Below are 25,757 nucleotides of genomic sequence, written 5' to 3' on the forward strand. Positions count from 1 at the left end.
AGATAAACAAACATATAAATCCACCTTCTTTTTGTGAGCAAGATGATTAACAATTTAAAAAAATGGATCAGAACTGATATATTGAATCAACTTCTGTTGTTCATTCCTAATTGTCCAGTTTATGTTCATTATCATGCAATTACTGATATCAATCCTCATTAAACGTGAACATATTCATTCCGGACACTTCAACAATCATGTTGGGATTAATTACTTGAACACTATAAAGCAGTGATTTTTGAGATCACGCTAAGTTCATTAATCCTTGATTCTTTCATCACTTATGATTGTGCGTTTTTATTAGGTAGTCAATTCATTACGCGTAACTTTCCGTTATCTCTTTCCATGTACTACATTCAAATTGAACAGGAGGTTCTCACAGAATTTTGAATAATCCTGTCAGCCTTTGGCTTCTACAATTGTGTTGACAATCTTCAATCTAGTTGGTACGGCAGATCTTAGAGTATATTGGATTATCCGAATAGGTGCATTATTTACCACGGGGATTGGTCTACAGTTAAAACAGACTTTCCTGATGACCAGTATTCACACGAAATAAATCTCAAGACACTTAACTTCTTTATGTTCAAGTTTACATGGAAAATGGAATAGAAAGTTAAACTTTCATATATATGTATTATTTAGAGTATATCTAGGTAAGTACCTTTCCAACTTACAGTCTTAATAGGTATAACTCTATATTACAGACGACAATAATCTTGATAGTTCAGTGTGAACGTTATGATTAAACAATTCAAGCTGCGCGGGGGCGCCACACTAAGAATGATCTGAGTTCTTTATGAGCACATTATGAATCAGCATTCATCATACTTTCAGGACTTTGCCATCTTGATACGCCAATTATTTTTTACTTTAATTTTCTTTTGATATTTCTATTTCAGCATATCACTGTCTTTTGATATATTGATTTTGAACGCCATCATGAATGGATTTTCCATTGTTATGCATGAACTCATGTTTCTTTGTTGTGTGCTCAGATCACTCGAAGGTGTTCTCCATTAAATGCTTGAACGGTCCGCAATAAGGAATTATACTTTTTAACCTTAAGCGAGAAGGGATACTTACTTCAACATAACTAATTTTCTCTGATATTTTCAGGGTTTAGTTTCGATTATAAATTCTTAGGCCCGTGACAACGTGGTATGCACCAGCAAAACAAATAATCCTCAACCTAAAATCCACCCCTAACCTTTTCTAGTGATTATCAATTATGATAGGGGATACCCTCAAACAACTGTTGAGTTCCTCAACAATTATCATTAGATACAGTTTCGGATATAATTAGGTGACTACCTTCAAAAGCTACAGATCGTTCATAACTTCTGAATCTTAGATGATCGTTATTCTTATTATGATTGTCTAATGCCAAGAATTCATAAGTCACATCTATCAGTAAATCACAAAACAGATAAACATAAACGTTCAAATCAGTCCTTACTAATCAAATATATCAATTCTTAGTACAGTAATTTCTTCATCTCCCACATATTAATCAAAACAAGCTCCTTTTCGGATTTCTCAACTTTTTAGGGTTTTCTGATGAGGCATTTTACACTTTTTAGGTATATTCTGTCGAAACATATAATCCCCCTAAAATACTAAAATATAAAATCTTTTTTTCTTTTAGCATTTTAATAAAAGAAACAGAAAATAACTACCGACTAGCATGCATACATGAAAGAAATCATGCAGAGAAATGCAGATAGGAAGCAAAAATATGCAATACAGATAATAAGAAACTAAAATCTATATGTCATGCATCCTACATGCGAAGTCTAAAAGGTTGATTAACCCTTACACACAACATCCGAAATTACTTTGTCTCGATCTACAATGCATTCATCTCTAAAAGTAGCAAGAACCTAGGTTTATCAAAAGCCTTAGTGAAAAGGTCAGCCCTCTAGTCCTTAGTACCTATTCTCTTAACATCAATTATCTTTTTCTCATGCCAATCCCTAAGAAAATGATATTTAACACCTATGTGTTTAGTCTTAGAATGTTGCACAGGATTCTTAGTAATTGCAATAGCAGCATTATTATCAATATAAAGAGGAGAGAAAGAGATTCTTAGTCTGTAATCACGAAGTTGTTGTTGAATCCAAACAACTTGCGAACAGCAACTAGCAGCAGCGATATATTCAGCTTCACATGTGGAAAGCGCAACTACAGTTTGTTTCTTGCATTGCCAGGTCACCAGCCTTTCACCTAAAAATTGACATCCTCCTGATGTAGATTTGTTGTTGATTTTGCAACCTGCATAGTCTGAATCACTATATGCTACAAGATCAAACTTGTCTTCGTTCGAATACCAGATGCCAAGATTTGGGGAATGTAACAGATAACGAAGAATTCTTTTAGCAGCTGTAAGATGAACTGTATTCGGATTAACTTGATAACGAGCACACAGACATGTTGTGAACATAATATCCGGCCTAGATGCAGTGAGATACATGAGTGATCTGATGATTGCTCGATAGTATGTAGGATTAACAGGGTCCCCTTCACTCTCTAACGAAATACCATGATTCTCAGCTAGCGGGGTTGACACAGGACGTTCTTGAGTCATACCGAAGCGTTCGAGTATATCATTTACATACTTTGCTTGATGAAAAAAAATTCCATGATCAGTCTGTTCGACTTGCAAACTAAGAAAGTAGTGTAAGAGACCCAATTTGCTCATTTCGAATTCGTCCTTCATTACCTGCTCGAACTCATCGACTAGTTCCTGCTTAGTAGAACCTAAAATAATGTCGTCTACATAGATCTGGACCAAAATGATATCATCATCTTTAACCTTCATGAACAGAGTACAATCTACCGTGCCCATTTGATAACCTTTTTCGATCAGATAACTAGACAAACGTCCATACCAAGCTCTTGGGGCTTGATGTAAACCATATAGGGCTCTTCGTAAACGGTAAACTTTGTCAGGATGAAGATGATCTTCAAAACCCGGTGGTTGATTGACATATACTCTTTCATTTAGCTTGCCATAAAGAAATGCACTCTTAACATCCATTTGAAACACTTTGAACTTCATAAATGAAGCAAAAGTCAAGAAAATGAGAATAGCTTCCAATCTGGCATCAGGAGCCAAAACTTCATCATAATCGAATTCAGGATCTTACTGATAACCTTTAGCAACTAATCTTAATTTATTACGGATAACATTGCCATCTTCGTCAAACTTGCACTTTCCAACCCATTTGAGATAAATTACTTTAGCACCATACGGCTTAGTAACTAGCTTCCAAATATCTAAACGTTGGAATTGCTGAATCTCTTCTTGCATTGCCATGACCCAGTTAACATGCTTCAAGGCTTCCTTTGTTGTCTTTGGCTCTATTTTAGAAATATGACATGATTACTCGTAGTATGCAGCAGCAGCTGTCATATGAGTATCCACTTGACCATCAAACTGAACTTGCCTTCTTGTTCTAACACATACATTTGGATCTCCAATAATATTCTCTCTAGGATGAGAAATTGTAGTTCTTGGAACTGATTGTGCGGGAACAGGTATCTCAGGTTCTAGATTTATAGTATCACCAATATCTTCATGATTATCAGAACTCTCACTTGAAATATCAGATCCGTAGGTATCGTACACTGGATCAACGTCTTGATCTAAAACTTGAACTGGTTCATCGACAGTTGGTAATGGAGTTAGAGTTCGAGCAGGTGCAGATACTCCTGGTTCATTTTGTAAATCAAACAACATTTGTAACTCAACTTCATTCTCTGTCTGATCTGGAGCAAGATTGAATGAGTCAATCAGCTCATCATAGTTATAAATCCAAGGATGACTCTTCGGAGAATTCTTCATATGATTCCTCTAGACATCAACTTCAGACCATTCTTCAACACATCTTGTCTCATTATTGAAAACTCGCTTGTTAGGAGAACTATACCCAAGAAATACTCCAGTAACCACTTTTGAATCAAACTTACTTCCTGGTTTTCTTTTCAAGATGGTACATTGTGCACCAAATGGTTCTAGATGCTTCAAAGATGGTTTTCTCTCATGCAATAGCTCATAGCAAGTTTTACCCAGTCGTTTAACAGTCAGAACTCGATTCATAGTGTAACACGCATTTACAACAGCTTCACTCCAAAAATGAACAGGTAACGATGAATCTGCTAGCATTGTTCAAGCTGTCTCGATCAATAATCTATTCTTTCTTTCAGCAACACCATTCATCTGAGGAGCGTATGCAGAACTGAACTGCATATTGGTACCTTTTTCAATACAGAAACCTGCAAGATATTGATTCTTGAATTCTGTACCGTTGTTGCAATGAATCTTTCTTACCTTTAAATTGAAACCTGTCTCTAATCGATTGATTAGCACTTTCAAGTTTTCAAAAGTATTGGACTTCTCTTTCAAAAACATTACCCAAGAAAATCTTGAATAATCATCAGTTACAACCAGACAATACTTACTTCCATCAATGCTTTCAAAACAAATTGGACAGAAAAGATCCATATGTAATAATTCGGGTGGAGCAGAGATTGGATTATACTTCACCCGCTTATGAGCTTTCTTGCTCTGCTTACACTTTTTACACGAAACACATGTTCCTGGAATCTAAAAAGATCAAAGATCAACACCTTCTACAAGATTGTTGTGGACAAGGTGATTCGTTTTCCGAAAACTTAAATGACCCATGCGTTTGTGCCAAGTAATAGAATCTTGTTCAGTCGCTTTAGAAATAAAAGCTTGATGATGTTCAACAGTTGAAGTAGCAACATTCATATCTAGCATATATAAATCAGCTTGTCTAGGAGCCTTCATCAAAATCATTTATGGAGGAATCACAAACTCTGGTTTCAAAATGTAGTTGAATTCGTCATCAAATGCTACCTTGAAATATTTTTCACATATTTGTGAAACCGGCAACAAATTGTTGGCAAGCTCTTGACAATAGTTCACTTTGTCGAAACTAACTTTTTCATTCTTCAATAAACCTTGAGCTGATATGTGACCTCCTCTATCTCCAGCAAATGCTACATAACCTCCCTTAATTGGGTGTACATCCGAAAGAAGAGATAGATGTCCAGTCATATGTCTTGAAGTGCCGCTATCCACTATCCAGGTATCCTTTGTAGGTACCCTGGTTCCCTGTACATCACATTAAGAGAATTAATTGATAATGGGAACCCACGCCCGGACGGCAGTAGGTTGTCCATTAACACCCATAGCTTGGAATTCTATCCATTTCCCGTTTGAGTCCGGTGGAATCTCGTCATTAGAAACCGGAAACTTAGACAGTTTAGAAGTAGCAATATTGCTCTTCTGGTTTTTCACATTTTTCTCATTTTTAGAGCGAATCACTCGTGGTCTGGTACAAGAAAAGTATTTTTGACGACTAGCTTTTTGCGAAGGCGATCGTGCCTATGGTTCAAAAGCTCTACTGTGATCACTTGATTTGGAAAATCTTGCCTCAGTATCCTGTTTAGGAACCTTAATCTTCACAGGAGAAATTGACCTATTGAAGTTCTTTCTCTTATACTCTCCATAGACAACATTTGTCGTATGATTTTTAACACGAACTTCATCATTAACAGGCGAACCTATTTTATGAGCATAAGATGATTGGTGATCATCATAGGTGAGGTCAATCTTCTGTCTAGGTGATCTATATCTTCTAGGACAATTAGTAGCAATATGTCCAAAAATAGCACAATTAAAACATTGACGAAACTCCCTATGTCCTCTAAATTCATACACATTATTATAGTTTGAAGTTGACGGATCTTGTGTTTTTACAAACACAGGAGAATCATTTGTTTTATTTTCAACATAATCTTCATAACTAGGAGGGATACAATCTTCTGATCGACCGTCAACTACGTTTGCATTAACAAATATGTTCTGAAAAGGAGGAGATGCAGAACTATATCCAATACCCTTGTCCTTGGTGTCATTAAGTTTCACCATTAATGCATTCCATTGTGATGCACTTGCCCAACACTTCATTTTAATTGAAATTTCTTCTAAATCAGCTTTAACGCATTCATTTTCTTTCTTTAGTTCATTAATTGTGTCAACACGTTTAATTAAATCTTGATTTATGTCAAAGTTATAACATTTAAGATCGTGAAGTTGTTTTTTATAAACTTTGATCTGCTCTTTCGACTCATTTTCAACCTTAGTGGTCACATGGTCTGCTTGCCATTTTTCTTTCATCTCTGTATATGCCTTTGTTAAATTATCTATTGTTATCTTAGATTCAGCACATTTAACACATTCAATAACAGTAGATGGATCAGAAGATACCAGTTGAGCGGTATTTGATGAAGAAGTCTCAGCCATAAATGCAAAGTAATTTGTCTTCCTTCCATCATCCAGCTCATCTTCTGATTCTGACGAGTCTGTAAGGAACTCTGATGTATCAGCATCTTTACCTAAATAAATCTGTTCAAGTCTATCCCAGATATCCTTAGCTCTTGTCAAACCAGAATCCTTTTCAAGATCACTTCCTGATAAGCACATCTTTAGTAAGTCAACTGCTTGCTTGTTCAATGCTTCAAAATTAGTTTGATCTACTCCAGTATGATCAGTTTCATTTTTAACCTCCGAGTCTGACTTCTTGTCTGAATCATCAACTTCTGTACTTACACTCTCAAGATCTGAACCTTCACCCATAAGAACTAACATCTTCAATTCAATAGCAAACATTCTACCCCATTCGTCTAGTTCCTTATCAGCATCAACCAATGTCACTTCACTTTAATCAGCTTCTAGACTTTCTTCAAACACTGAGGTATCACCATATTTATCCTTCCAACTGTTGAAGTAGAAGTCCTCTGCGATGTTGGTGAAACACTTCCAGATTCAGGTGTACGAGGAACTGAATCACGTGCCATCTTGAATTTGTCTTTAACCTGTTTCTGAATCTTCTCTTTCCAAATTGTTCGAGACAATCTTTCCGCTCTTTCAGCACGAGCAGTCAGCTTCTCAACTAAATTCTGATCAATAACACACTCTGCTTTAGATTCAGCGATCTTTGCCATGTTAGCTTAAGGTTGTTCATCATCTACATTCAATTTGATAGACCAATCATCATCATCTCCATGAATGAAAGCCAAAGCTTTGTTAGGAGTCTCAGCTGTTTCAGCTTCATTTACTTTATCAGTAATGTAGATCTCACGCTTTGTAGTTTGACTATAAGAACTGTAGTTCTGATTCTTGAACGGATTACGATTACCCTGCTTCTTCTGTTTTGTGCACTGTCTTGAAAAATGACCTAATTCTCCATAGTTGTAACAAGTAATAGTATTCATATCAAAACCCAGTTTTGTATCTTTGGTCAGACTGATCGGTTTTCCATTTCGCTCTTCGTAATCTCTTACTCTTCTCACAAGATTTGTCATACCCCACATAATATCCATCTTTTCTGCTTCATCTTTATCAAGTTGATGATAATCTTCTGTTGTTAGATGAATGTTACCCACACGACCATCAAGATAACTATCATAAGAATTAACCAGGCTTGAGAGTAAAGCTATATCTTCACTAATCTTTTCTTTCCTAACTTTCCTTATGTTTTCAATCTTAAGTGCATAACGAACATCTGATGTAGTCGGTGTAGATGACTCTGTAGTGTTGGAAGTAGGTTGTGATTGAGTATTGAGAGAACATGGTGAAACTTGTGGTGGATACGAGGGTTGTTGAATAGGTGCACTGCTAACATTCAAACCATACGTATTCTGATTGTTTGAAGCAAAAGCTGTTTGAAATGGTGCATGAGCTGACTTAGGCGGTGTTTAACCGTTTGGACAATACATTTTCGTGTCTTGAACTTGTTTAGACCTCTTGACTTTGTTTAACAACTCTAGTTCGTCTTCCTGAAGTCTTGCAATAAACGAGTTCACTGTAGCAGTAGCAAGTTCTCCACTGATTTTCATAGTTAATACAAAACCATTCCATTCTAAAGGTAATGCTCCAGCTAGACATGTTACTTTGTCTTTTTCAGCAATTGTCACATCATGCTATTGTAGTTCAGCTAGCAAATGACGATATCTTTCAACCAATTCCGTAATAGATTCTCCAACTTGCCAGTGAAAACGATCAAACTCAGCTTTCAACTCTAAAACTTTTCTAGTTATGTAAGATGTATTTTCTTCATTGAAAGTACAAAGTGCTTCCCATATCTTGAATGAATTATCATGACACAGAAATTGATGGGAAATCGGACCATCAAGAGCACTTGTCAAGTTACAGTACATCTTCTTCTCCAAGTTATACTCTTCACGTTCTTCCGAAGGCATATTATGCAATGTATACAATTCATTTGTAACTGGTGAACGTGGCCATTGAAATTCGGTTTCAATGTACTTTTAAAGCTTCGTGTCCTGACCATCAGACCAAATCTTAAATCTCGACTTCCAAGTAGAAAAGTTATCCATATTCATTAACCTCGGACATTTCGTACCACTTCCGGATTCACTCTCACCAAGGAGTAATCGTTGAGTCATATTCGTAATACTCTGAACTAATGGTGCAGCTAACGCATAATCGTTTGAATTAAACATCTTGAAAAATTTCACCAAAGGTAAACCGTGCGGTTCAGAAGATCAACCATACATGTGAAAGTATCAACCATACGTGTCACTACTTAAGCGTACGTGTGACTAAACTAATCAAAAGAACCAATCACCAAACCTCAGACGTGCGATTCAGGATCACCCGTGTGATTAATCGTACGTGTCACAGTCAACCGTTTGATCACTCGTGTGATCAGACTGTAGTCACTTAACCTAACAAGGTTATTCTAAACTGTGCGTATAAGTTCACGAGTGATATCAACCGTCTGGTCAACCGCGTGAGTGAGCCAAAAATTTTGCCCCACTCGTATGAGCTGCTGTTCACTCTAATTCACTCAAAAACCCTAGAAATTGATGTTGAACCTCAATTTCTTCGTCCACAAGCTGGATTAGCACTAAACTAACATGAACACACTCTTTAATCACAATTACACATGTAAAAATGATTCCTTTTTTATCAAAATCACTCTTAAACTCAAAAACCCAAAATAACAAACTCTTTAATCACCAAAAATCACTAGATGATGTTGAAATCACAACCAATAGCTCTGATACCAATGATGAAACATGACTAGGACCTTCGAAATCAACAGGTTTAATTCACACAAAGGCGGAATTAGTGAATCAAACCATTGTAGTGAATCTGTGAAGCTTTTTGGGATTAAATTAGTGAAACCACAATAAGGATTGTGTGATTAGATTAATGCTTAGAGCTATTATTCACTTCTGGAGTGATTTGGGTTGAAAGAGAATCGGATAAAGCTACCAGATCTGAGTGATGTGTGTGTAATGAGAGGCTTAACCTAAAATGAAGAACATAATACTTAAATACCCCTGCTGTTGAGTCAACCGCGCGAGTCAGCTGTCACTCGTACGAGTGATCTATCTCAGCCGTGCAGGTGATCACTCACTCGTGTATGTATATTCAGATTAGATTTGTGACTCAACTCAGCTCAACCGTGCGCATGAGCTTGTCAGCTGTACGAGTGAGACTTCACTCGTACGTCTGACAGAGTCTAATAATGTCAGACATCCTTATCACGTTCCTGCAGTACCTGTAACCACATATAAACACATATAGGATAATAACGAGCGATCATGGTAGCCCACAAACTGAACTACTAATCACAAACGTAAGCTAGATGTCTAGCGACTTACAGAAAATGCATCAACAATTTCTTGACCTACACAATATCAAATCAACCAATTCAAATATAGCTCATCAATATTTCACGTTCAATGCAAGATTTGGGTCTGGGTAGGCATTCACATGGTAGTAATAGTGGTGGTGGTACCGGTTAACATCTATGCAATGACACCCATCACCCACAACGGTTAATTCAAAATGCACAACTTCCTTACAATCAAATACCTTAAAATACGCATTTTTCTAACAACCATCTGAAATGCCCCGTTCATATTGATTATAAACGTTACATAATAATTGATTTCATTGCAAGGTATTTGATCTCTAAATGATACATTTTACAAACATTGCATTCTTTTTTAAAAGATAAACTTTCATTACATCGAAAGTTGACAGGCATGCATACTATCTCATAATATATCCAAATTATAAATGACTTAATAATGATCTTGTTGAACTCAACCACTCGAATGCAACGTATTTTGAAATATGCCATGAATGACTCCAAGTAATATCTTTAAAATGAACAAATGCACAGCGAAAGATTTCTTTAATACCTGAGAATAAACATGCTTAAAAGTGTCAACCAAAAGGTTGGTGAGTTCATTAGTTTATCATAATCAATCATTTCCATAATTTTAATAGACCACAAGATTTTCATATTTATAAACATAATTCCAATTGCAGAATCCTCTCGTTTGCATAAAGGTAAAATCATTCATATGGTGAACACCTGGTAACCGACCTTACCAAGATGCATATAGAATATCCCCAAAACAGAATCCTCTCGTCTGTATAATATAAACTCGAAGTACTAAAGCATACCATTTTCCAGTATGGGGGAGTTAGTGCCCGTAGATCTACCTTTAGGATTCGCGTCAATTAGGAACAGAATCCTTTAATCTGTTTCCTAATTCTTAGGTTACCAAGCAAAAAGGGGTGATATTCGGTCAAATAATCCAGCCATAGAATGTAGTTTTAAGTAGTTGTGTCTATTTCGTCAAACATTTATAAAATCAGTGCATGTATTCTCAGTCCCAAAAATATATATTGCAAAAGCATTTAAAAAGGGAGCAAATGAAACTCACGATACTGTATTTCGTAGCAATTATGCATATGACGGCACTGAACAAGTGCGGGGTTGGCCTCGGATTCACGAACCTATATTAAGTATATATATTTATATGTTGGTCAATATCTGTCTAATAATTTAGGTCAAGTCGTAGTGTATCACAATCCTAATGCTCGAGACCGATATGCAAAAGTCAAAAAGAGTCAACTTAACCCAAACTGACTTCCAGAATCTATACATGTTTATTATATAACTTAAATATAGTCATTTTATATATTTAAATATATTTTTCAGATTTTATTAGAGTAAATAATACAAGTCATTTATTAATAAATAAAAATTTATATTAAAATTTATATTTGATAAAAATATACTTTTATATATCTCAAGTAGTAAAATTTATACAGTTCACTCAATATCATAAAAATATAGTGGTATGTATTATTAATGTAATTATATTACGTGTGGTAAAAATATCTTTGTATCACATATTTATTTGATAAAATAATATTGATAATAATAATAAGTAAAAGTTGTATTATTTTGGTAATAATAATAATAATAATTATTATTATTATTCTACTAATAATAATAATAATAATATTTATTTACTAATGATGATATTAATAATAAAATAATAATTCTAATCATCATACTTTTAATAATAACGATACTTTTTTAATTTTAACTGTTATAATAATAATATTTTTTATAAAAATAATAATTCTGTTCAAAATGATAATTTTAATAATAATAATACTAAAATGATAATAATAATGTTATTTTTATAATAACAATGATATTTCTATTAAAAATAATAAGTTTACTAAAAATAATAGTTTTAATATTAATGATACTTTTAATAATAATAATACTGACAAGAATAATAAAAATGATATTTTTATTTAAATCAATATCTTACAATATTTTAATTTCATCATGATACTTATACTCATTATTTCCAGATCGATTTGTTTAATAACTTTTAGTCCTCGCTTATATCGCATTCATAATAATGATAATAATAGTAATCATAATAATTATATGATATTAATATTAGTTTTAACGATAATGATACTAGTAATAATAATTATAATAATAATAATGATAATACTAATAATAATAATAATAATAATAATAATAAAATAATAATAATAGTACTAATGATAATACTAATAATAATAATAATAATAATAATAATAATAATAATAATAATAATAATAATAATAATAATAATAATAATAATAATAATAATAATAATAATAATAATAACCTTAGTGATAATAACGATAGCATTAATAATAACAATAATAATTTTAATTATAATACTTATATTGATAACGATAATGATAATAATAATAATTATTATTAGATAATAATAATAATGACGATAACAATAACGACGATAGTAATAATAATAATAATAATAATAATAATAATAATAATAATAATAATAATAATAATATTAATATTAATAATAATAATATTAATAATAATAATAATAATAATAATAATAATAATAATAATAATAGAATTAATGATAATTCAGTTGACCATATCTTTTAATCCGTTCATCGAAACTACACGATTTCTGAATGAAATGTTATTAATTTTTCGTCAGCTTTCCAACAACATACATATCATATACCTTATCTCAGTAGCATATGTATCAAATTCGTGATTTATCCTAAACTATTTAACGACGAAATTAAACATACAAGCATGCATAATCATATATACTCGAGCACTAGTCAGGGATACACTATTAATATATAATAGATAAGATATGAATGCTCACGTATCAATATTGTGATTCAATATTGCAGGAAAGTACGTAGACCCGACGAAAGTGATAAACACTAGTTTGACCTCACAAGCAATACCCAGAACAATACCCATAACCTCCATAGCTATAACCCATAATTTCCCTAGCTCTATCCCTCTCGAAAAACCGGTTTGAAATAACTTGCCCATAACCTCGTCGTAGTATTTTATGTGTAATACTAATAATAATAATAAGATTAATAATAATATTAATCTTAATATTAATAATAATAATTATTATAATAATAATAATTATATTATATATATTTAGAGAGATTGAGATCAAGAGAATAATGAATTATGAATGAAATGGAACCAGAATTCGATCGAGCTTTATAATGTGGTCTGTCCCTCATGGCCATGCGATCGCATGGCTTTCCAGGCCATTTCCCATGCGATCGCATGGGATACCTATCCAGCATTCAATCAATTTTTTATCTCTTCTACCGATAGTTATATATATATATATATATATATATATATATATATATAAAATTTATATAATTACTTATATATTATATAATATTCATATACATAGTTAGTTTGAAATTTTTGTTCCGATGACTTGTACGTTGACGCTTGACTTATGTCTCGGTTTCGGTTTCTCGAACGTCCTTTCGTACGCTTAGAAAACTTGTACTTTACGTTTCGCGACGTATAACTTTATCAAAATATAGGCATGAATTATCCATAAACTATATCACTTGAAATATAACTTGAACGTTCGAGTGTGTTGGTCATTTGCTTCTTTAAATCATCGTATCGTTATTTATCAAAATATATTTAATAAGATTATCAAAACGTTTTATGATTAAGTTAATATTATATTTTATCACTTTGTAAAATATAAATATATTTTTCATTTGGAAATATAAATTTATATATTATAGAAATATTTATTAACTAATATGATATTTAGTTTTTCAAAAACTAATTATATTTCAAAGTTTAATATATATAATTTAAAATCATTTAAATAATAGATATTATTATATCACCTAACGTTGATGCTCTATAACTTAATTTGATATAATTCATTTATGCGTCAATGTTTACTTATCAAACGTTCTAATTAACATAACTAAATATCAATCGAATTAATAAACAAGTGTTATTATTGTTTACTTAACTAATTTGAAATCATATATATTTAATATTCATAAACACATTTTAAATACACGTTGCGAGTTATTTATATATTTAAGTCTATTAATAGATATTCTAACATATTGTATATATTCACATTATGTTAACAAAACATTTTATTATTTTATTGAATCGAAAAACGTTTTTGCACGTTTAAGAATAGATCAATTGAATATTATGAATTTCATTTCTCCACTAACTTTTGTCTAACTTTTGTTAATTGACACATTTGTTCTTACTTGTAAATCACTTTACCATTTATTTTGAATACCGTTAAAAAGAATAGATTTCTTAAATCACAGTGGACCTCACAACAGAGACCCGTAACCACCTCATAATGTATCTAATAATTCAATCATTTGATATTATCTTTTAATTCCATCAAAAATATATTAAACTTATATTGAAACAATGTGTTCATGTAAAGTATTATACATCTAATACTTTGTTAATGTTTTCAATTAATATAACTATATATTATATATATATATCTATATACCCATAAATGTTCGTGAATCGTCGAGCACGGTCAAAGGGTAATTGATTACATGAATATAATTCCAAAATTTTTGAGACTCAACATTACAGACTTTGCTTATCGTGTCGGGAACATATAAAGATTAAGTTTAAATTTGGTCAGAAATTTCCGGGTCGTCATAGTCTCTACCCGTTAAAGAAATTTCGTCCCAAAATTTGATTGGGATCGTCATGGCTGACAAGTATGTTTTCATGACTCATATGAGTTGGAAATTAGGGTTTTATCATCAATAAGTAGTATGGATAAAACAATTTGATATTGTGAAGAGTATGAATGAAGCTATTACAGAAAAGTGAAATGAGAAAAGTAAAGTTTCGTCATATCTTTTGACGTAGATAGGGTTGATTTCCGGAGTTCAAGGGATTTAGAGGAAATCTTCATAATAAGATTTGGTTCTCCGGTAATTAAGGAAATTATAACCCTCTTTGGTTAAATGCGATGATCTGTCTCGATTGCTCTGTCTGATATTTCACTATAAATCTACCCTCTTCGTTTCCTTATTTTCACAACTCATACCTTCTATTCTTTCTCCCTCATTCATACTTTAAATCATTCGTCAATATGCTCCATCCAGTTCTGATTCTTGATATACTCCTAACTTTCATATCTGTCATTCTTCTTTTTCATCTGCCGCTGGAAGAATCTATTTACTTTTACTATACTCTTGGTTTTATAGTGTTTTTAGTTCTCCCATGTCTTTATATTGCTATATGCATCGATATACATGGTTTGTAGTTTTTGGGTTGCTGTTGGGTTTTATATCTTCCCTTATATTTTGAAGCTTTATGCTTTTGTTTCCTTCCCAACTTAAAGTAAAGCGATTAAGACGTCTCGGTTTCGTAGATTAAATCTTTGAATTTCGAATGATCATAGCTAACGTTCTAAGAAAGAACTGGTAATAGCATGATCTGACTTCTTAAATTACCAGAAAATTCGAAAAAGATAGAACTATTAGAAATATATGTTCTTGAAATGTTTGGAGATTAGGTCAAATGTAAGAGTCGTGTAAAATGGCATATGATGACGGTAGGGTCTGTGAATCATCATGTTTCATTAGAAACTCAACATGACTTACTGTAATATAATCACGTTGATCAAGTGTCATTATATTATACTAACTCATGCTTCAGTTCCCAACACTACTTCAAAAATATTCATATTTTAAATTCGAATTTTTCAGATTTTAGAAACTAAAACAGTTTATTTTATGATGTAACGCAGATAGTGCGAAGAGATAAATGATTTCAGATAAGATTAGTTATGAAAATATCTTCAGAAATATCGAGGATATTTATAATAAAAGATACGATGATATCTTAGAATTTCTAATATTAAAGGATGATGAAGTAGATTTATCCGTAAAGGTTTAGAGTTAGGAGAAGGTATTCGTTCATGACTTCAGCAGATACTGAGTCATTTGGATTCTTTGAAGGCGGGTTTAGTCTTTGTGATTTTTCCACAGCCTTCTTCATAGTTTGTTAAATTCGTTTTCCAGTTCAATACCTTCTCTTTTTCTGAGCTTTGCCAACACATTATTCTTTATCATCAAACTTTCGACTATTAAGGTTGTTTACAGTTTTTGCTGCTTCATCAGCATTTTTTTTTCAAAAATTCAGAGAACTAATTCGTAGTTTGGGGTGCTTTTCAGAAGTTCACAATTGAAGTACGTAAGTCTAGGAGATAGATGTTATATGTACATATATAACTATTTCCGTAGAATTGCTGCGAAATTCGAGAATAATGATTGAAGCTTTTTGGTATGACAATTACCGTTACAAGATGCAGATGAGTACATGATAGGGTTTCAATGAATATAATGATTTTTTGGAATTTCAAAGATCAATGAAGTTGCTGGTAAGTTTACTGCTAATGTAGTGGAATATAAACGGTTCCCCAGTAACGATGATGAAGGGCAAACTTATATATCCAAGTTATAATAAGGATTATTCGAATGAAAGGTCGATGTTGATTTGCTGGAGATGTGAAAATTGGCTACTTTGGAGAGAGATTTTAAAGTTATTTTTAGTAATAACAACTCCAATGGATCACGGATTTGTGTTAAACTTCTACTTAGGTTCCGGGAGTTTTCCAGGTGCATGACTGTGGATAACAATGTGGTTGGATCACCCTCACGATTGTTTCTTAATTGAGGGGTTTTCAAGAATCATGAAGGGTTTGAACGCAGATTGTAATCGTTAGTATATATATGGTGTTCTAGAATTTTGAATGACATGAATATTTTTCTGGGTTTTAAGAATGGAAGTGATGTTCTATCCCAGTTTTGAAGTCAAAGCATAGATTCGAAATATGTAGGAATCTAAGAGTGATGATATCGATTATATTTCGATTTGGATTCTGATCTGTTAAAATTAGAATATGTAATTGGATTTGAATGAGAATGGTTGTTCTGATTTCTATGAAGGAATGTATATCGTTGTGAAAGTAGTGAATATAGTTGATGATTTGCTGAATCAGAATCGAAGAATGTAACATATTAATTGTGAATTTATATATCTCTCGGGTATTACCTACCTGTTAAAAGTTTCACAAGTAATATTTTGTACAAGAGAATTTTCATTACAGTCTTTATGAAAATTATACGTATATTTTCTTCAGATGTAATACTTAGTTAATGAGTTAATATTAAATTAAACTCATTTGATTTTCGGCTGGAATTAGAAATGAATAATATCTAAAACTTTAGAGATTACATAATCTTCGCGGAGTATTTCACTAAAATAATCAATACTTTATTATTTATTCTTATTGGCATTCCTTGGTGACGAATGTTGATGTTTGTGAATTCTTGCTAACTTTGCAAGGTACGAATGATGTTGTCTCTAAAGTTTCGAGTACATCGAAGATGAAGGTGTAAAATCAAACATGTAATTGATTATTACACTTGGTTTATTATGAAATGGGATTCATTGAGTTGAAACAGAGATTGTAGTTAACGATGGTTAAGTCTTTAACGTAGGATGTACATCATTACATTTTAGTAATATGAATTAACCGAGTAGTATCTACCCTTATTCAATTCATACATAATAGCTTAGTACGAAAAATATACTATGGTTTCCAAATTTTATATATATAAGATATACATATAAATTCTTCAGTGAAAATGAGTTAATACTTCATAACTCGTTGATATGACATACTTGTTATTGATTAGTGATGTTATTCGCAGTGATTATGGATTTGGTGGAGCTTGTGATGTGGTAGATGCTATTAGTGCTGACGATGCTGGTGATGCTGTCGGTACTGTTGATGTTGTTGGTATAACAAGTCTAGCTTGTAAATCGTGCACTATTCCGATCAGGGTTTCATTTCATCATTTCTATTCGTCCACTCATCTGGTTTACAATTAGAACTAGAATAAATAATCTCTAAAACTTTTAGAAACCACATATTGTCTGCAGAATATTTCTTCGATGAAGTTATAAATCAATACTTCATCGTTTGTTATTGTTTGTTATTCCTTGGTACCTACAGTGCGTATGATGTCGATGCTTAAGGTATAAATTGTGATGTTGAGTTGTGGGATGCAGAGGTTGTTTTTGGTGGTGGTAATGGTACTTTTGGTGTTGATGATGGTGGTACTGCTGATGCCAGTGATGCTGCTGGTGCTTGTAACCTTTGCACCATATTCTCCAAAGCCACTACCCGAGCACGAAGCTCGTTGACTTCTTCTATTACACCGGGATAATTGTCGGTTCGGACGAGCGGATGAATAAGATCTAGAATTTGAGATAGTATATAATCATGACGAGATACTCAGGAAATGAGAGAGAAAATGGTGTTTTGGATAGGTTCGCCGGTAAGTGCTTCAGGTTCTTCGACAAGAGGAAATGTGGTGGATGGAAGGGATCGCCTTCTTCTTTTCTCCAATGATTAAGTAGGCTACGAACCCATCCTCAATTCATCCAGAATAGAAGATGGCTAATTGGTTGATCCATTCCGGTCACACTGCTTTCGGAGCTCGAGTGAAACTCCATATCGGAATCCGAGGGACTTGAACTAGTGGTGAGTTCCATTTCGTACGATTGAATAAAGGATTTTTCGATATGAAATGATTTCAGACTATCGAATGGTATTCTAATTACATAGAATATCTATATATATATATCGAACAAAAGATTTCGTAGATTACGGAGGAATTTACGAAATATGTCAGGCGAAGTTTACAATAACAGATACGCTAAGATATTAATTAGCAAATACACTAAGATATGAATTTTGTCTATACACTATTCATGCAATCAATGCAGAAAGATGTGTCTAGACTAAGAATGATAAGCAGGTAATTTTCTAAGGATGATAAGCAGGTAATTTTTGACAAGAAATGATAAGCAAAACTTTTTTGACATGTAGACACGGTCAAAGTCCAGACTCACTAATGCATCTTAATAACTATCCATTAGACACACTAATGCAAGACCAGGTTCGCTAAGACCACCGCTTTGATACCAACTGAAATGCCCCGTTCATATGGATTATAAACGTTACATAATAATTGATTTTATTGCGAGGTATTTATGATCACCCGTCCTAATCCACCTAGACGAAGTTATCAACATCTGGTCCCATTGCGAGGCACAGACCTAAATATGCCATGAATGACTCCAAGTAATATCTTTAAAATGAGAAAATGCATAGCGGAAGATTTCTTTCATACCTGAGAATAAACATGCTTAAAAGTCTCAACCAAAAGGTTGGTGAGTTCATAGGTTTATCATAACAATCATTCTAATATATTAATAGACCACAAGATTTCCGTTTATAAATATATGTACACTCGCAAGTGTATAAAACCGTTCTGCTTATGTTGAGGCCTCAGTAACCAACCTTAACAATAATATTATAAGTCATCTTCGCAAAGATGGATATGTACACTCGCAAGTGTATAAATAATCCTCGAAGTACTAAACATCCGCCACTAGCTCTTATGTCTAGTGTAGCCTACAGGATGGGGGTGTTAAGCCCGATAGATCTATCTTTAGGATTCGCGCTTACATGCTCTTATTACATGTAACTAAATTACCTAGCACATCAATCCGCAGAATATCATTTTTAAGCACTTGTCTCTATTTCGTAAAGCATTTATAAAATATTGCATGTATTCTCAGCCCAAAATATATATATTGCAAAAGCAATTAAAAAGGGAGCAAATGAAACTTACCATACTGTATTTTGTAGTAAAAATACATATGACGTCATTGAATAAGTGTAGGATTGGTCTCGGATTCACGAACCTTAAAAGGGAAAGCTTCCAAAAAGAAAAACCAATTATTTCAGTCAGGGCTCGAACTCATGACCTCTCGCTAACCAATCAACACTCCTAACCACTACTCTGTCTGTCACTTTCTGAATAAATAGGATTTTAAATCTTTTTATATCGTGATTGTTTTAAACATAACCGATGGACATATTATCGCTTGTAGCAGCAAACATCACACCATCATATCTTCTTCGGCCTAACAACACAATACACGGCCCAACTCTTAGCCCACTGGTGTAGTTATTAGTTGAAAAAAAAAATAAACCGTAGTAGCCAAGATTCGAACTCAAGACCACTCGTTAACCAAACACCCTCATAACCGTTCCTCCATCTATGCTTTTCTGGAATAAATCGAATTCCCTAATTGATTAAACAAATATTTCTGTTTCATCTTCTTCAAACCTATTTAATTCTTTTCAACATCATCATCTATATTCGCTAGCATCATCATCGTTTTATTATTACTATTAACATCGTAATACATATCATATTATGTATCATTCATCAACTAATTCATCACCATCACCAATTATCACGGCATCATTATACAACGTCGACTTAATTTCCATCATGATCATAATCATACATTGTTATCATCATAGTTAATTCGCCAACACCTTCATCTCATTATCATGATCATAATCATTATCATAATACATAAAATCATACGCATCATAATTAACATCATCATTGTCATCTTAACGTCACCATCATCGTTACAGTCATCATCATTAATCATCATTCTTATCATCATTTGCTGATCAAACAGAAATAGGTTTGATAGCAGCTGCAACTGCAGCTGCATATGTAAAACAGAAACTTACATACCAGCAATAAACGATAACTAACCGGTGGTTTTTTGCATCATTTTTGGTGGCGGTATATTATGGTTGTCGATGGTGAATGAAAACAGAAAACCGATGGAGTGGCAGCATTTAATTGATGGTGGGTTCTTGAGTTGGGTTCGATCAAAGTAACAAAAAAAAATAGGAATGTTAATGGTGTTCGGCTCAGACAGAATTTAGTACAGAAGGCAGGAATAGTTCGAGTAATTTAAGGGTGTTGATGGTGGATGCTCGATGGTGGTGGCTGTAAGGAGGTGGTGCAGGTGACGGATGGAGATGGAAGAGGGTGGTCTTTGGTGGTGGAAGTTCATGATAGGAAACAGACCCGAGAGATGGTTGTGATTTTTTTTAACGAGGGAGAGGGTGGCCGATGATTTAAGGTAGTTGAGATTGGCCGGGTTGTGGTGGTCCTATGGTGGTCGATGCTTGAGCTATTTGTGGTGTCAAACAAAGATCACATGAGAATATGGTGGTGATGATCTCAATCCTAAATCTCTCTAGGTATATAACATGGAGTTATGTAATATATATATATATATATATATATATATATATATATTATTAATATTAAATGATCATATATATATATATATATATATATATATATATATATATATATATATATATATATATATATGATCATTTAATATTAATAATAATTATAATAATAATTAATCATCAATATGTGACTTATATTTTTGTGTGTGTTCACTTTCCATATATCGAGTAAAGAACCAAACATTCACATGGTTTGGCCCCACATTTTTCTATTTACATAGAAAATATCGTCAACAATAAAGAAAAATTAGTACTCCGTGATAATTATCCACTCATACACTGTTGAGTAGTAGTGAAGGCAATAATTAGCAACCGGACACTATTCAACTTTTAAATTACGGACTGGTAGTTCGTAATTCATTGTTTAGTACTGACGGATAAAAGTTATCAGAAAAATCTCAAATTTTTCACTTAATTATATTTATTTATTCTAGTCATTATGGGATAAAATTTGGTCATTAACTACTAAATAAGAATTACATTAATTATTCACTCATAACCCCAAGTAAAATATAAAAAGTCTTAAAATTCAACAAATGGTTCCTTAAATATATTTTTAGTAAGTCTATAATTCATATAACTCATTTTTGAATCACCGTTTATTTTAAAATCTCATAATTTTGATTTTTAATTGATTTAATATCAATCGGACATCAAACGAGCATTACAATCATTTAATATTTATTTTTAATACACTTTATATATATTTATATATATAGATTCATAACAACCTTATTATATCGCTTATTATTTTACAATTTAGTTCTTACAATCAAATCATATATTATTTCAAATTAATATATAAATTTATATATTTTAAATATATATATATGTATCAATTTTCAAATAGTTGTTCGTGAATCGTCGAGAACAGTCGAAGGGTAATTAAATTTATGAAAACGGTTCAAAATTTTTGAGATTCAAGATTACAGACTTTGCTTATTGTGTCAAAAATATTAAATCGTATCGAGAGTTTGAGTTAAAATTAGTTAAAATTTTTCGGGTCATCACGGTACCTACCCGTTAAAGAAATTTCGTCCCGAAATTTGATTGGTGTCGTCATGGCTAACAATAAAAATGTTTTCATGACGAATATGAGTTGATAAATAGAGTTTTATCATTATTGATTAATATAGATAAAACGATTCGATAATGTGAAGCGTACGAGTGAAGCTATCACAAAAGATTGGGATAGAGATTTAACTTTTGACGTAGTCATGGCGGATTTCTGGAATTTAAGGGATTTAAAAGAAAATCTTGGAAATCTATAAGATTTGATTCTTTGGGACATAAGGAAATTAGGATCCTCTTTGTTTAAATGCGATAATCTATTTTGATTTCTCTGTCAGATATTTCACTATAAATCCAACCCATTTGTTTCCTTTATGTTTTGGAGTTCCATCCTTTTTGTTTTCTCTTCCCGACTTTAAGTCAAGCGAATAATGGTCCAGAATTCGTAGGTATGAATTTTCGAATGAACATGACTAATGTTCTAAGAGAGAAATTGTAATAGCACGATCTTGATTGGTTATATTACCAGAATTCAAGAGAAAAGATAGAACTGTCAAGAAAATATATTCTTTATTTGTTTATAGATTAGATAGAATGTAAGAGTTGTGTAACATGTCACATGATGATGTTATGATCTCTTAATCATCACGTTCCATTAGAAACTCAACATGACTTACTGTAATATAATCACGTTGATCAACTGTCATTATGTTATACAAACTCATGCTTCAGTTCCCAACACTACTTCAAAAACATTCATACTTTAAACTCGAAGGTTTACAGAATATAGAAACTAAAATAGTTTTCTTTTATGAAATAACACAAACAGTGCGAAGAGGTAATTAATATCGGATGAGAATATTTATGAAGATATCTTCAGAAATATTGAGGATATTAATAATGAAAGACACGATAATATCTTAGAATTTTTGAATCAATTTGTGATGAAGAAATTCATTCATGATGATTTAGAGCGATTAAGGAGCAAGATATTCGCTAAAGATTTCATCAGAAACAGAATCATCAGGATTCTTTAGGTACATGTTTAGTCCTTGTGATTTGTTCAGAGTCTCCTTCATGATTTGCTCAATTCATTTTTCAGTATCAAAATATTTGAGCTTTTTCAACACTCCATTCTTTATCATAAAATTCAAAGAACTGATTCATAGACTAAAGTGCTTTTCAGAATTTCAGAATGGGAGATCATAATTCCAAGAGATAAATGTTATATGTATACATATAACTGTTGATGTAGAACGGTGTGAGATTCAAAATACAGATTGCTAACTCTCGGTAATTGGTATGGCAATTCTTGTTACAAGATACGGATGAGTATATGATAGGGTTTAGATAAAAATAATGATTTTTCGGAAAGTCCAAATTCATTGAAGTTGCTGGTAAGTTTACTGCTAATGTGGTGGAATATAAACGGTTCCCCGGTAACGATGACGACATGCAAACTTATATATCGAGGTTATAATAAGGCTAATTTGAATTGAAGTCGAAGTTGATTTGCTGAAGCTATGACAAAATTGGCTAATTTGAAAAAGAGTTGAAATGTTATTTTCGGTAATAACGATGCCAAAGGAGCTAGTACAGACACGTGTTAAACGTTTACACAGGTTCCAAGTGTTTTCAGGTGCATAACTATATGCATCAATCTCTTCTTCCGTAGATGAAGTGCGGTTGTTTCATCCCCTCGATTGAGATGTTTTCAAGAATCATGAAAGGTTTGAACGCAGATTGTAATTGTCAAGATACAAATGAGGTTTAAGATGAAATCAAGTGGCAAACTTGAAGAAATGTTTAATTTCATATGTTATATTCAATCTTTTAATTCATTTTAATTGTCCAATGTTCGTAGTCTACAGTTGATAGTCCACATTTAACAGTCCAATAATTCATATATAGCTTAATATATAATATTCGAATTAATTAATACGTATCGTGACCCGTGTACATGTCTCAGACTCGATCACAACTCAAAGTATATATATTATTGTAGAATCAACCTCAACCCTGTATAGCTAACTCAAGCATTACTGCATATAGAGTGTCTATGGTTATTCCAAATAATATATATAGATGCGTCGATATGATATGTCAAAACCTTGTATACGTGTCCCGATTAAAGTGTGTAAAATAAATAACAGAAATTAAATGATAATAAATAAAATTGCAAGAATATAAATTGCGATAATTAAATTTTGATAAATAAAATGTAACCAGTTAGCTAAGAACAGTTAGCTAGGAACAGTTAGCGTGGATTCTTAACAAAATTCTTCTCATAGTTAATTTGTTTGTTTCTAACAAATTTTATTTTGTCCAATGTTTTCTTCATTATGCCACTTGTTGGATTCTGATAGGTAAAAATCTAAATATGAAATTGTATGAAAATGGTTATTCTGCGGTGAACAGATACGTATATCGGTGGTTGTAAATAGAATAGTAAATGACTGTTGAATTAGATTTGAAAGAATGTACAGTGTACTTATTAATGTGAAATCTAAATATTTTTCGAGTATTACCTACCCGTTAAAATATTTTCACCATTAACAGTTTGTACAAAAGAATTTTTAATTACAATCTTTATGAAAAATATATATAAATATATATTTTCTTCAGATGTAATCGTGGATTTAATGAGTCAATATGATATTAAATCATTTGATTTACCGTCAGAACAAGAATATATAATCTCTAAAACATTAGAGATTACATAATCGCCATGTCGAACGAAGATAAATGATGTAGAACGATTCGTAGATTGATGATTATGCTCGAGGTACATAATGAGATGTTGAGGTGTGTGATGTTAAACTTGGGTTGTTAGTGGTACTGGTATTGATGTTGGTGCTGGTGAAGTTGCTGAAGCTGATAAATTTTGCATCATATTCTCCAAATTCACTACTCGAACGCGTAATTCATTGACTTCTTCTATTATTCTGGGATGATTGTTGGTTGGAACGAGCGGATGAATAAGGTTTAGAATTTTAGATAGAATGTAATTGTGACGAGCTACCCTGGAAATGAGGCTAAAATGGTGTTTCGGATAGGTTTGTCGGTAAGTGCTTCAGGTTCTTCGTTGAGAGGTGAATTCGGTTGATGAAAAGGATCACCTTCTTCGTGTCTCCATTGATTAAGTTGACTATGAACCCATCCCCATTTCACAAAAATAGATGATGGCTAGGTGGTTGATCCATTCCGGTTACACTGCTTTCGGAGCTCAAGTAGATATCCATATCGGAATAGCTGTCGGAATTCGAGGAATTTGAACTTGTTGCGAGTTCCATCTTGTACGGTCAGATAAAGGATTTTTGATATGAAATGATTTTCGAACATCGGATGATATTCTAATTACATAGAATACCTATATATAGTATAGAAGATCCCATAGATTACGGAGGAACTTTCGAAAGCTGTCAGGCAAAGTTTATAGTAACTGATACGCTAGGAAATGAATTTATCTATACATTATCTATCAAATAAGTGCAGGAAATCGTGTCTAGACTTAGGAATGATAAGCACGGTATTTTCCATTAGGAATGATAAACAATACTTATAATATGCAGCTAAGGTCGAAGTCCAGACTCACTAATGCATCCTAACAACTATCAGTTAGACACACTAATGCAAGTCCTGGTTCGCTAGGACCAACGCTCTGATACCACCTGTGATGACCCATCCTAATCCACCTGGACAAAGTTATCAACATCTGGTCCCATTGCGAGGCACAGACCTAAATATGCCATGAATGACTCGAA

This window comes from Rutidosis leptorrhynchoides, chromosome 6, assembly GCF_046630445.1.
Source record: "Rutidosis leptorrhynchoides isolate AG116_Rl617_1_P2 chromosome 6, CSIRO_AGI_Rlap_v1, whole genome shotgun sequence".
NCBI classification, from domain to species: Eukaryota; Viridiplantae; Streptophyta; class Magnoliopsida; order Asterales; family Asteraceae; genus Rutidosis; species Rutidosis leptorrhynchoides.